The sequence below is a fragment of the Rhagoletis pomonella genome, unplaced genomic scaffold, assembly GCF_013731165.1.
Source record: "Rhagoletis pomonella isolate Grant_MI unplaced genomic scaffold, Rhpom_1.0 Rhpom_scaffold_00009, whole genome shotgun sequence".
Classification (NCBI taxonomy): Eukaryota; Metazoa; Arthropoda; class Insecta; order Diptera; family Tephritidae; genus Rhagoletis; species Rhagoletis pomonella.
This window is the reverse complement of record NW_023458563.1, coordinates 38,281,816-38,293,913: the sequence shown is the minus strand read 5'-3', so window position 1 is coordinate 38,293,913 and position 12,098 is coordinate 38,281,816. Positions and strand designations below refer to the sequence as shown.

The window sequence follows — 12,098 nt, the reverse complement described above, 5'->3', positions numbered from 1 at the left end:
ACTAACAACACAGTGCAAAATATTTTTATATTATGAAAAAATAGCATAAAATCTTAACTCTTCTTCCAAAAGTCGCTATCATACTTATTTATAAACTTTCAAAGGTATCCATCTTCTGATGAACCTAGAAAACTGCTTTAGGTCGTGTAGACTGTTAATGTTATCTTATGTCATGGTATGTTATGTTATAATTTTATAAGGCACTTATTTATCCAAATTTTTAGGTGATAATAAAAAAGATTCAATTTAAATGTTACTTGTTGTCGTAGTCGTTTTTTCAAATTGATGGCTTTCTATTATAAAATCACATAACGCTGTTTGCAAGTGGACTACTCAATTCAATTCATATCAAAAAAGTTTTATGTTTGAAAAAACAAAATCTGAGATTTTATGCATTTCAATAAAAAATTTCCAAATTTTGTTTCAATTTGCATACACTCCAACTTGCAAATTGCCTATCACCAATTTTTCTTTCAAGACGATATGCAAATTTTTGTTCAATTTCAACAGCTGATCGATCATAGCTTTGGGAAGTCAGTTTTTGTTCGCAGAAAATTGTGTGCTTAGTACAATTTGGAAGAAACAAAGAAAACTTATACGTGTGAGCAAGTGAAAGCAATGTTTTCAACGTGTAAACGCAAAGTAAGTGAACAATTTTTAATACTCATTTTGATTGACTTTTCAAAACATTTTTGCCTACCAAAAGCTTCATCAAACCAACCAAACTATCAAAGGAAAATGAAGCTACCAATTTTGGTCCAATTGGACCAAAACGGCAACGGTGCCCACAACACCCATTGGCGCTTGAAACGCAGATAAACGCGATGGCAAAACAGTTGCAAGAACTTCAAAATGCCATAGCGAAACTTAGCAATTCGAACGATAACAATGCTACTGCAACTAATGCTCAGACCACTGCCAGCGTCCCTCCGTCGGTAATTAGTGAGGCTGAAGAAAGTAACCTTTCGATCGCCGGAACATTAGCCGACTTAAACCGAACATTGGCCACCACCAGGGTAAATGCGAACAAAAAACTTTATGATCTCCCAGAATTCGATGGGAAACCCGAAGATTGGCCAATGTTCCGCGAATCCTTTGTTATGACCACAGAGGAATACAGATATAGTGATCGGCAAAATATGCTACGACTTCAGAAAGCTATCAGGGGCAAAGCACGCGAGGTCGCTGAGTGTTTGCTCATTCACAGCAGCAACGTGATGCGCGTCATTGAAGCACTACATGAACGTTTTGGTAGGCCCGAATTGTTAGTTTAAAGCCAGACCGCTACAAAAGTCCAGAATTTAGCTACGTTTTTAGAATCCGCAGGGTGTGAGTACCATTTGAGTAACCCGACTCTTATGGAAGAGCTGCTCCTTAAGCTCCCAATGCAAAGACGCTTGGATTGGGCACGTTATGCAGTGCATATAGTACCAAGAGCCACAATAAGTCACTTTAGTAACTGGTTGCAAGAAATAGCACGCCTGGTAAACGCGGCCGGCATTACTTCGAATCCGCAGGCGCGCACAGCTGAAGGAAGAGGCGAAGCCCGAGCAAGATTTTTTCATATGGATGAGGTGGAGAGCGGTAACCATACGTTATTCAGACTATGTTCAGAGGCACATCACATATCGAAGTGTAAGCGTTTTCTCGATATGAACAACGAATCAAGTTGGCGAGTCGAATGTGAAAGAAAGCTATGCTTTAACTGCATGAAGGATGGCCACAGGAGCAACAGATGTGTATACAAGCACAAATGCTCCGCGCGTAACTGCTCAAGAAAGGTTCATGGGCTTCTACATGTTGACGAGGCCGCAAACACTGATATCTTGCGACTCCGAAACGAGACTCAACATTCACAACAATTGATTCTTACCAGCACTACGAGGCAATCGGGGAACTCGAAGGTGTTATTTAAGATCTTACCAGTAACACTATATGCCAATGGAAAGGAAAAGGCATGCTACGCCTTCCTGGATGAAGGATCATCAATATCGCTGATGAACAACAGTTTAGCTGACAGCCTCGGACTGAAGGGGAAGAAAGAAAAATTGATATTGCAATGGCTCGGAAATAACACGGTAACGAAGCTGGCTTTTGGGGTCCACGTACAAATTTCCAGCTCTCAACCTGGGAGTAGAAAATTCAGCACAAAAAACATCAAAGTAGTAGACGATTTACAACTTCCCAAGCAAACACTAGATATTTCTGAGCTGCAATCTAAATATAGGTATACATAGCGTCTGCCAATTTCAGACTATAGTTCGGCGACTCCTCAGCTATTAATCGGACTTGATAACGCACATCTAGGCGTAGCAAAGAGAACGGCCGCGGACGGACGGCGAGGCCCGGCAGTTTTCTTACGAAGCTTGGCTGGCTCGTGTACGGCTCAGAAAGCGAACGGAAAATCTCCGAATCTGAAAGTCAGCATTCATTTTTTGTACAAGCTCAAAGCGAAGAAAGGCTTGAAAACCTAGTCAGGAACCATATTATAGATGATGATTTATATGTTAATTCCACAGGGAAGCACGTAGATAGTGCTGCAGTAGCAGGGCGAAGGAACTACTTGAAAAAACAACAATACGTAATGGGAGCCGTTTTGAAACAGGTCTCTTGTGGAATAGCGACCACATACTCCTACCTCAAGAATGATAGAATACAAGATTGCGCCAATAAGAGGGGATTTTTGTGTGACGTCATCTTGGTGCAATTGCGAGATAGAAATGCCAAAACGCATATAAAAATATGTAAACAACGCAGAAAAATGTGTTAATTTTAATATTACATGGCCCAATTTTGGAGGAATCAATAAATATACAAAGCTTAATTAATTAGGAACACGTAGAAATAATTTTGGACATGTAGCCTTTTAGGTAAGTACGATTTTTAGCACATGAAAAAATGTTTGCAATTTCATGTAGACCAAATTTTATACCTTCAATAACTTTATGATGATTTTTATTAAGTTCATGTAATATAGCTGCACCACCTTCATTACATTTATTAGGTGAAATTTCTTTATTAAATAGAATTGTTAGTTGATCATGATTAACTATAATTTCTTTATCTTTATTATCTTTTTTTTAGAGCTGCATATACTTTATATTTATATGCATATAGACAACATGGAAAGGAATTTTCTGGGGTTTTTTCATTTTCATTTTAATACTCCATTGATTTCCTTTAAATTTACTAATTTTAAAAAGTGAAATTTGTATAGTTTGACTTTAAAATTTAAATAGTTTATTTAAAATATTGATTTGTGGTGTCAATGATATGATTTATGTCATTTTAAATTGTGAAAAATATTGATCAATTTGTAGAATTAGATTTTTAATTTTATTTAGAATTAGAATTAATTTATTTATTTTTAGTTTGAAATTTTTATTAAGAGATTATTGTATTTTTTTGGAATGAGAAGTTATTTCATTAAATTCCTCTAGAATTGTAATAACTATTTTATTTGATTGAATAAGTTTATTATTTATATCTTTTGTTTTATTAATTGCTTCTTTAGTAATTTATTATAGAAAAGAATATATAAGTGGTGATACTAATATTAATCGTTTTATTATATTAGTTCTTATATTTGTATTATCTATAATGTTATTAATTACACTGGACCACAAATTTCAACTTTTTCTCTTTACCAGAAACGCCGTTATGAAATTCTTATGTAAAATCACCCCCTGATTCCGAAAATCAAGGTTATTTTTAATTCTATGGTACGGTTTTTGAGATATTTCCAATTTACCGTTTTTGCAAAAAAAATAAAAATTGGGTCCACTTTATCATATATATCTCAAGAACGAATTAAGCAATTCCAAAACGGTTTGAAGCTTTTAAAAGGCAATAAAATTTTCTATAAACTGTGCATACAACACTTTTTGCTAGGCCCTGTAGATTCAAAGATAACGAACAATCATTACCGATTTTTTTAATTTTTTTTGTAAAAATATAAAAAAAATTGTACTTTGCGGGGAAGGATCTCGAAAACCTTTTATTTTTTTTCAGATTTTTTTTTTCTCCCTAAGCTCTGTTGTATTACAAAAAAAATAAGCTATCATCGAAGAAAATCGATGCAAAACTACGTAAGTTATAAGCGATCAAATAAAAATACCCAGGTTGCGCAACTTCAATGTATGTACCTATACATACATACATATATTAAAGGTATAAAGTGCAAGTGAGATATTATCCGGATAAACGAATAACACCATAACAATGATAACACTTTTTCTTTAATTGTATTATAGTAGGTAGAGTGGTTGCATCGAAAGGAAGAGTGGTTGGGTTCGAAACCTGCTGTAGGCATGTAGTTATAAACATGTATTTCCGTCAGTTATGGGTAAGTATGCAGGTAGATTTTCAAAATTATAAGACACAGAAAATTTCTAAAGCCTACATCTAAAACAGGTAGTATTTTCTTTTCCCGGCTTGTTATAAAAAGGAACCTTTCTGTCTAGGTAAGATTTGATTTTTTCAATTTTATTCTTGTTCCGAGTATAAATATGAGTTAATGCGCTTTGAAACTTCATAACATCTTCAAGGCTCGCCGGAGATAGTTCAGTTCATAAGTCTAATTTCAAAACCGTGATTTATTAAAAAAAATAAAATGAGTAAAAGGACGCGAGAATTTGAGTGTAATAAGGATCCAGATATGTTCTGTTTCATGTGTGGCCAATATACTATCATAAGGCGACGACGAGTGTTCTCAGATCATATCAAAACTTTATACTCCAAGTATTTTGGAATTGAGCCTAAAAATGCTGAAAAACCATGGACACCGAACACTTTGTGTACATCGTGTCGAGTAGAATTGATTCAGTGGGAATCAGGACAACAAACAAAATTTGATACACCAATGATATGGAGAGAACCTACTTGCCATTCAATAGAGTGTTATATTTGTCAAACAAAAGTACTTGGCGTTGGAAGATCAAGAGGAGTAACCTATGCTAGCGTACCTACAGTGACATTACCAGTACTACATTCAACGGCAGTTGCGGATCCAGTTCCATTGTCAACAGTAACATCTGAGTGCGGGGGATCAAGTTGTACTGAATTTCGCATGGAAAACGAAAGAAACGTTCTGTCACAAGCACAACTTAATGATTGGATAAGAGATTTGGAACTATCCAAGGAAAAGGCCGAGATCCACACTTCTCGTATGCAACAATTTAAATTTGTGTCATCCGATGTTAAGGTGACATATAGTAGAACTCGTCACGAACCATTTTCCAAACACTATACCAAGAAAGACAGTATATGCTACTGCAACGACATCCCTGGTTTATTCAAAGAGTTTGGTCAAACATATGATTCAAAAGAGTGGCGATTGTTCATAGACGGCAATAAACTGAGTTTGAAGGCTGTATTATTGCATATTGGTAACAAAAAGCCTTCTATCCCGATTGCACATGCAGTAAATACAAAGGAAACCTACGAGGAAATGCAAAAAATACTCAAATTTATCAAATATGAAGAGCATGATTGGAAAATATGTTCTGATCTCAAAGTCGTTGCAATGCTATGCGGTCTACAAAGTGGCTACACCAAGCACTGCTGCTTCCTCTGCAAGTGGGATAGCCGAGCTCGTAAGGACCACTACGTCAGAAAGGATTGGCCGGAAAGAGTCGAGTTTACTGTTGGTGTGGATAACATCAAATACACCCCTCTTGTCAAGAAAGAGAAAATCATACTTCCACCCTTACACATCAAGCTCGGTCTCATTAAAAACTTTGTTAAGGCTTTGGACAAAGAAGGCGAAGCATTCGACTATTTGAAAACAGTTTTTCCAGATATTTCTCAAGCCAAGATGAAGGAAGGTATTTTTGTTGGACCACAAATAAGAAAGTTGATCAACAATAATCAATTCAAAGGACTACTCTCATCAGTTGAGGCAGCAGCGTGGGAATCCTTTGAAAAGGTCGTTGCTTCTTTTCTCGGTAGACACAAAAGCCCTAACTACGAGCAGATAGTGAACGACCTAATCAATAATTATGCGAAAATGGGCGTAAATATGTCTTTAAAAATTCACTTTCTCCACTCACATTTGAGCTTTTTTCCGGCAAATCTTGGCGACGAAAGTGATGAACATGGCGAAAGGTTTCATCAGCAAATGAAATTAATTGAGAATCGATATCAAGGATTCTGGGACGTCGCAATGATGGGTGATTACTGCTGGTTTCTCATAAGAGAAACCGATCCTAAACTGAATAAGCGTCAAAGTAGAACACATAATTATTTCGACAACATAGTAAAATCAAATTAAGATAAAGATTGTTAGAATATAGTATAAACATAAATAAATTTAAAAAAAAAGTTAAAAATATGGGTAATTTCATTCATAAATTGAACTTTTAACTCAATAGAAACAGAGCATAGCTAGATATTTCACTCTTCTTTATACCATACATACGTTTTGAGGTATACGTTGAAATTGCGCAACCTGGGTATTTTTATTTGATCGCTTATAACTTACGTAGTTTTGCATCGATTTTCTTCGATGATAGCTTATTTTTTTTGTAATACAACAGAGCTTAGGGAGGAAAAAAAATCTGCAAAAAAATAAAAGGTTTTCGAAATCCTTCCCCGCAAAGTACAATTTTTTTTATATTTTTACAAAAAAAATTGAAAAAATCGGTAATGATTGTTCGTTATCTTTGAATCTACAGGGCCTAGCAAAAAGTGTTGTATGCACAGTTTATAGAAAATTTTATTACCTTTTAAAAGCTTCAAACCGCTTTGGAATTGTTTAATTCGTTCTTGAGATATATATGATTAAGTGGACCCAATTTTTTTTTTTTTTGCAAAAACGGTAAATTGCAAATATCTCAAAAACGGTACCATAAAATTAAAAATAACCTTGATTTTCGGAATCAGGGGGTGATTTTACATACGAATTTCATAACGGCGTCTCTGGTAAATTTTGGCCGTCGACCAGTGTTATTAGACCAAATATAATTAGAATTTTATTAGGTTGAGATGGGTTAGGATTAATTTCTTATTGTTTAGTTATTTATTTTCAAAATGTTAAATCTTATAATGCTGGTATATTAACCGCCTTATCTAATCGTATTGGTGATGTTGCTTTTTTACTCGCAATTGCTTAAATCTTAAATTATGGAAGTTGAAATAATATTTTTTATTTAGAATCAATGAAAAATAGAATTTAAATAGAAGTAATTGGAGGATTAATAGTATTAGCTGCTATAACAAAGAGAGCTCAAATTCCTTTTTTCTTCTTGATTACCAGCTGCTATAGCTGCTCCAACTCCTGTTTCTGCTTTAGTTCATTCTTCAACTCTTGTAACTGCTGGTGTTTATTTATTAATTCGTTTTAGTATTTTATTAAATAATTCTTTTTTGGGCCAATTATTGTTATTATTATCTGGATTAACAATATTTATGGCTGGGTTAGGAGCTAATTTTGAATTTGATTTAAAAAAAATTATTGCTCTTTCTACATTAAGTCAGTTAGGATTAATAATGAGAATTTTATCAATAGGGTTTTATAAATTAGCTTTTTTCATCTTTTAACTCATGCATTATTTAAAGCATTATTATTTATATGTGCGGGAGCTATTATTCATAATATACAAAATTCACAAGATATTCGTTTAATAGGAGGATTGGAGGTTTATATATCTTTAAGTACTTCTTGTTTTAATGTTGCTAATCTAGCTTTATGTGGAATGCCTTTTTTAGCTGGATTTTATTCTAAGGATATAATTTTAGAAATTGTTTCATTGAGTTATATTAATTTTTTTTCTTTCTTTTTATATTTTTTTCTACTGGATTAACAGTTTGTTATTCTTTTCGATTAATTTATTATTCAATAACGGGAGAATTAAATTGTGGTTCTTTAAATATATTAAGAGATGAGGGTTTATTAATTATAAGAATTATTGGGGGAGAATTCTTAGATGATTAATTTTTCCTACTCCTTATATAATTTGTTTACCTATATATATATAAAATTATTAACTTTGTTTGTTTGTATTATTGGGGGATTAATAGGTTATTTAATTTCTCATGTTTCTTTATTTCATTTAAATAAATCATTCAATAATTATTTAGTTAGTTATTTTTTTGGTTCTCTATGATTTATACCTTATATTTGTACTTATGGAATTATTAATTTTCCATTAAATTTAGGGGGGATTAGTTTATAAATCATTTGATCAAGGTTGATCAGAATTTTTAGGTGGCCAAAATTTATATAATAGATTAATTAAATTTTCTAATTGAATTTTTTTTTCATAATAATAATTTAAAAATTTATTTGCTATTATTTGTTTTATGAATTACTTTTTTATTTAGATTTTTTTATTATTTTATTCAAGTAGCTTAAATTTAGAGCATAACATTGAAGATGTTAGGGTAATTGAATAATTCTTGAATGTAGTGAATTAATATTTGTAATTTATAAAAATGTTTTTATTAAACTATATAAACAGAAGTATAAATGGAATTTAACCATTAAAAGATAAAAGTTAGCAGCTTTTTCTTGAACATCATACTTCCTTAATTGGAGTATAAATATCAATTCTATCATTAACAGTGATAAGCCTCTTTTTGGCTTCAATTAATAGATTAATATTAATTGAAAATAAGGGTATTAAATTACCTAAAATTAGGTCGAAACTAATTGCAATAAATCGCTTCATATTCAATTAATTAAGGTAGATTGAAATTTCAATACTTTTTGAATGCAAATCAAATGTTATAATTAACTACAACTCTAATTTGATCAATTTAATATTCCTTGGCTTCATTCATGATATAATCCAATAATTAAAATAATAATAAAAATAATTGAAGTGACTGTTCATATAAAAATATTTGAAATTTTAATAATTAAAATTATTGGTAAAATTAAAGCAATTTCTACATCAAAAATTAAAAAAATAATTGTAATTAAAAAAAAACGTAAAGAAAAAGGAAGACGTGATGAAGATTTTGGGTCAAATCCGCACTCAAAAGGTGAACATTTTTCTCGATCTGTTAATGCTTTTTTTGATAGAATTGATGCTAATATTATTACTACTCTAGAAATAATAATTAAAATTGAAGTTATAATAGCAATTGAAAAAATTATTTATACTACTAGATTAGTAGACCTTATGATTGGAAGTCAAATATACTGGTATACTTATAAATAATTAATTAATTAACCTCCTCATCAATAAATTGAAATATAAAGGAATAATCAAACAAAATCAACAAAATGTCAATATCGTGCAGCAGCTTCAAATCCAAAATGATGAATTTTTGAAAAGTGATTATTTAAATGTCGAATTAAACATACTAATAACAAGTAAGAAAGTCTATGTTCGGGCGGAGCCGAACATTAAATACCCGGCGCAAGTATTAAATATATGTTTTTTCACCTTTCCGAAACCTTCCGCTAGATGGTAAGCCGGGGTGTATCAATTTTGAGTAAATTAGCGTCCTTCAATTTCGAAATATTGAAGTTTCAATCATTTCTGAAATTTACCGTTATATGAGAAGCGGCCGTTATTTAAGTCCGATTTCAATAATTTTCAACATTTTGCTTATATGTGGCAAGCACAATAACCACACCGAGTTTGGTACAAATTGGCAGAACGGTTACCGATATACTTATATGTGATCATAAGTGGGCGGTGCCACGCCCATTTTCCAAAATTTTACCATAAGCGTATTTCTTGGTAAAGAATTGTTGCAAGCATCAATTTTGAATAAATTAGCTTCAATACTTACTGATTTATCGAAGATTATGTATTTCTCTAAATTACCGTTATATGGAGGTGGGCGTGGTTATTGAGCGATTTTAAAAATTTTCGGCCATTTGGTATGTTGTACGAAGGCCAACAACTGTGCCAAGTTTGGAAGAAATTGGTGCAGCGGTTACCAAGATATACACATGTAACCATAAGTGGGCGTGGCTAAGCCCATTTTCCAAAAATTTATAATATTCTTATTTTTCGTCTAAAAATTATTGTAAATATCAATTTTGAGTGAATTATCTTCAGTAGTTACTAAAATATCGCAGTTTTCGTATTTCTGGAAATTACCATTATATGGGAAGTGGGCGTGATTATTGTCCGATGTCGCCCATTTTCAATACCAACGTACCTTGGATTAACAGAAACCTACATACCAAATTTCGTTGAGATATCTCAATTTTTGCTCGAGTTATCGTGTACACGGACGGACGGACAGACGGACGGACAGACAGACATGGCTTAATCGATTTCTTTTTTCATTCTGATTATTTATGTATACATTTGTCTATATCTATCTCGATTCGTTTTGGCTGTTACAAACAACCGTTATGTGAACAAAATTAATATACCCTTGTGCACAAGTGCGCTCGGGTATAAAAAGGTAGTTCCAATTAATACATGAATTCCATGAAAGCCTGTTGCCATAAAAAAAGTAGAACCATAAACTGAGTCTGCCATTGTAAAAGGGGCTTCAATATATTCATATGCTTGTAAAATAGTAAAATAAATACCTAATAGTACTGTAAAAAATAATCCTTGTGTAGCTTGTGAATGATTTCCTTCTATTAAGCTATGATGTGCCCATGTAACAGTTACTCCTGAGGCTAAAAGAATTGCTGTATTCAGTAAAGGAATTTGGAATGGATTAAAGGGTTTAATTCCTATAGGCGGTCATGATGCTCCTAGTTCAAAAGCAGGTGATAAACTTCTATGAAAAAAAGCTCAAAAAATAGATATAAAAAATAATACTTCAGATAAAATAAATAAAATTATCCCTCATCGAAGGCCTAAAGTAACAGAAATAGTATGTAATCCTTGAAATGTACCTTCACGTGATACATCTCGTCATCATTGATAAACAGTTAAGATAGTAATAATATTTCCTAATACAAATAATGAAATATCATATTGATGGAATCATTTTACTAAACCTGAAACTGAAGTTATAGCACCAATGGCTCCTGTTAAAGGTCATGGGCTATAATCTACTAAGTGAAAGGGGTGATTAGCGTGTGTTGACATTAATTAACTTCTCTAGAGTATAGTGTTCTTAATACAGCAAATACATAAGATTGAATAATTGCTACTGCTGATTCAAGAATTAATAAAGCAATTTGACCAATTAAAAGTAAAGAAATAATTATATATGAAAGTGAAGGACCCGTATTCCCTAATAATGTTAGTAGTAAATGCCCTGCAATTATATTAGCTGCTAATCGAACTGCTAAAGTTCCTGGACGAATTACATTACTAATTGTTTCAATGCAAACTATAAAAGGTATTAAAATTGCTGGAGTTCCTTGTGGCACTAAATGAGCAAATATATGTTGAGTATTATTAATTCATCCATAAATTATAAAACATAATCATAAAGGTAGTGCTAAAGTTAAAGTTAATGTTAAATGACTTGTTCTTGTAAAAATATAAGGAAATAACCCTATGAAATTATTAAATAAAATTAATGAAAATAATGATACAAAAATAAAAGTTGATCCTGAGTGACTTGATGGTCCTAGCAATGTTTTAAATTCTTTATGAAGTGTTAATAAAATTGAATTTCAAAATACATGGTAACGTGAGGGTATAAGCCAGTATACTGATGGAATAATTAATAATCCTAAAAAATGTTCTTATTCAATTTAATGATAAATTAAAAATTCTTGAAGAAGGGTCAAATACTGAAAATAAGTTAGTTATCATTTTCAATCTAATGACTTAGTTGATTTTTGTGAAATCTGAGATTTCGGGGATTTAGGGATTATTGAATAATAATATATTTTTTTTCATTAGAAGTAAGTGCTAATTTACTATTAAGTGGTTTAAGAGACCAATACTTGCTTTCAGTCATCTAATGATGAATTTACTGTATTTGTAATTCATTTAATAAAATGATTAATAGGGATACTTTCAATTACAATTGGTATAAAACTGTGATTAGCACCACAGATTTCAGAACATTGCCCATAAAATAAACCTGGTCGATTTATTAAAAAATTAGTTTGATTTAGACGACCTGGAGTTCCTTCAACTTTAACACCTAAAGAAGGAACTGTTCAAGAGTGAATTACATCTGCTGCAGTTACTAAGATTCGAATTTGAGAATTTATA

At 32.0% G+C, this 12,098-nt stretch overlaps 1 protein-coding gene across 3 annotated transcripts in view; it reads left to right on the top strand.

The window, feature by feature from the left end:
• LOC118745773 (synaptotagmin-7) overlaps window positions 1-12,098 on the top strand; it is a 431,457-nt gene that overhangs the window by 137,919 nt on the left and 281,440 nt on the right. The window lies entirely within an intron of this gene.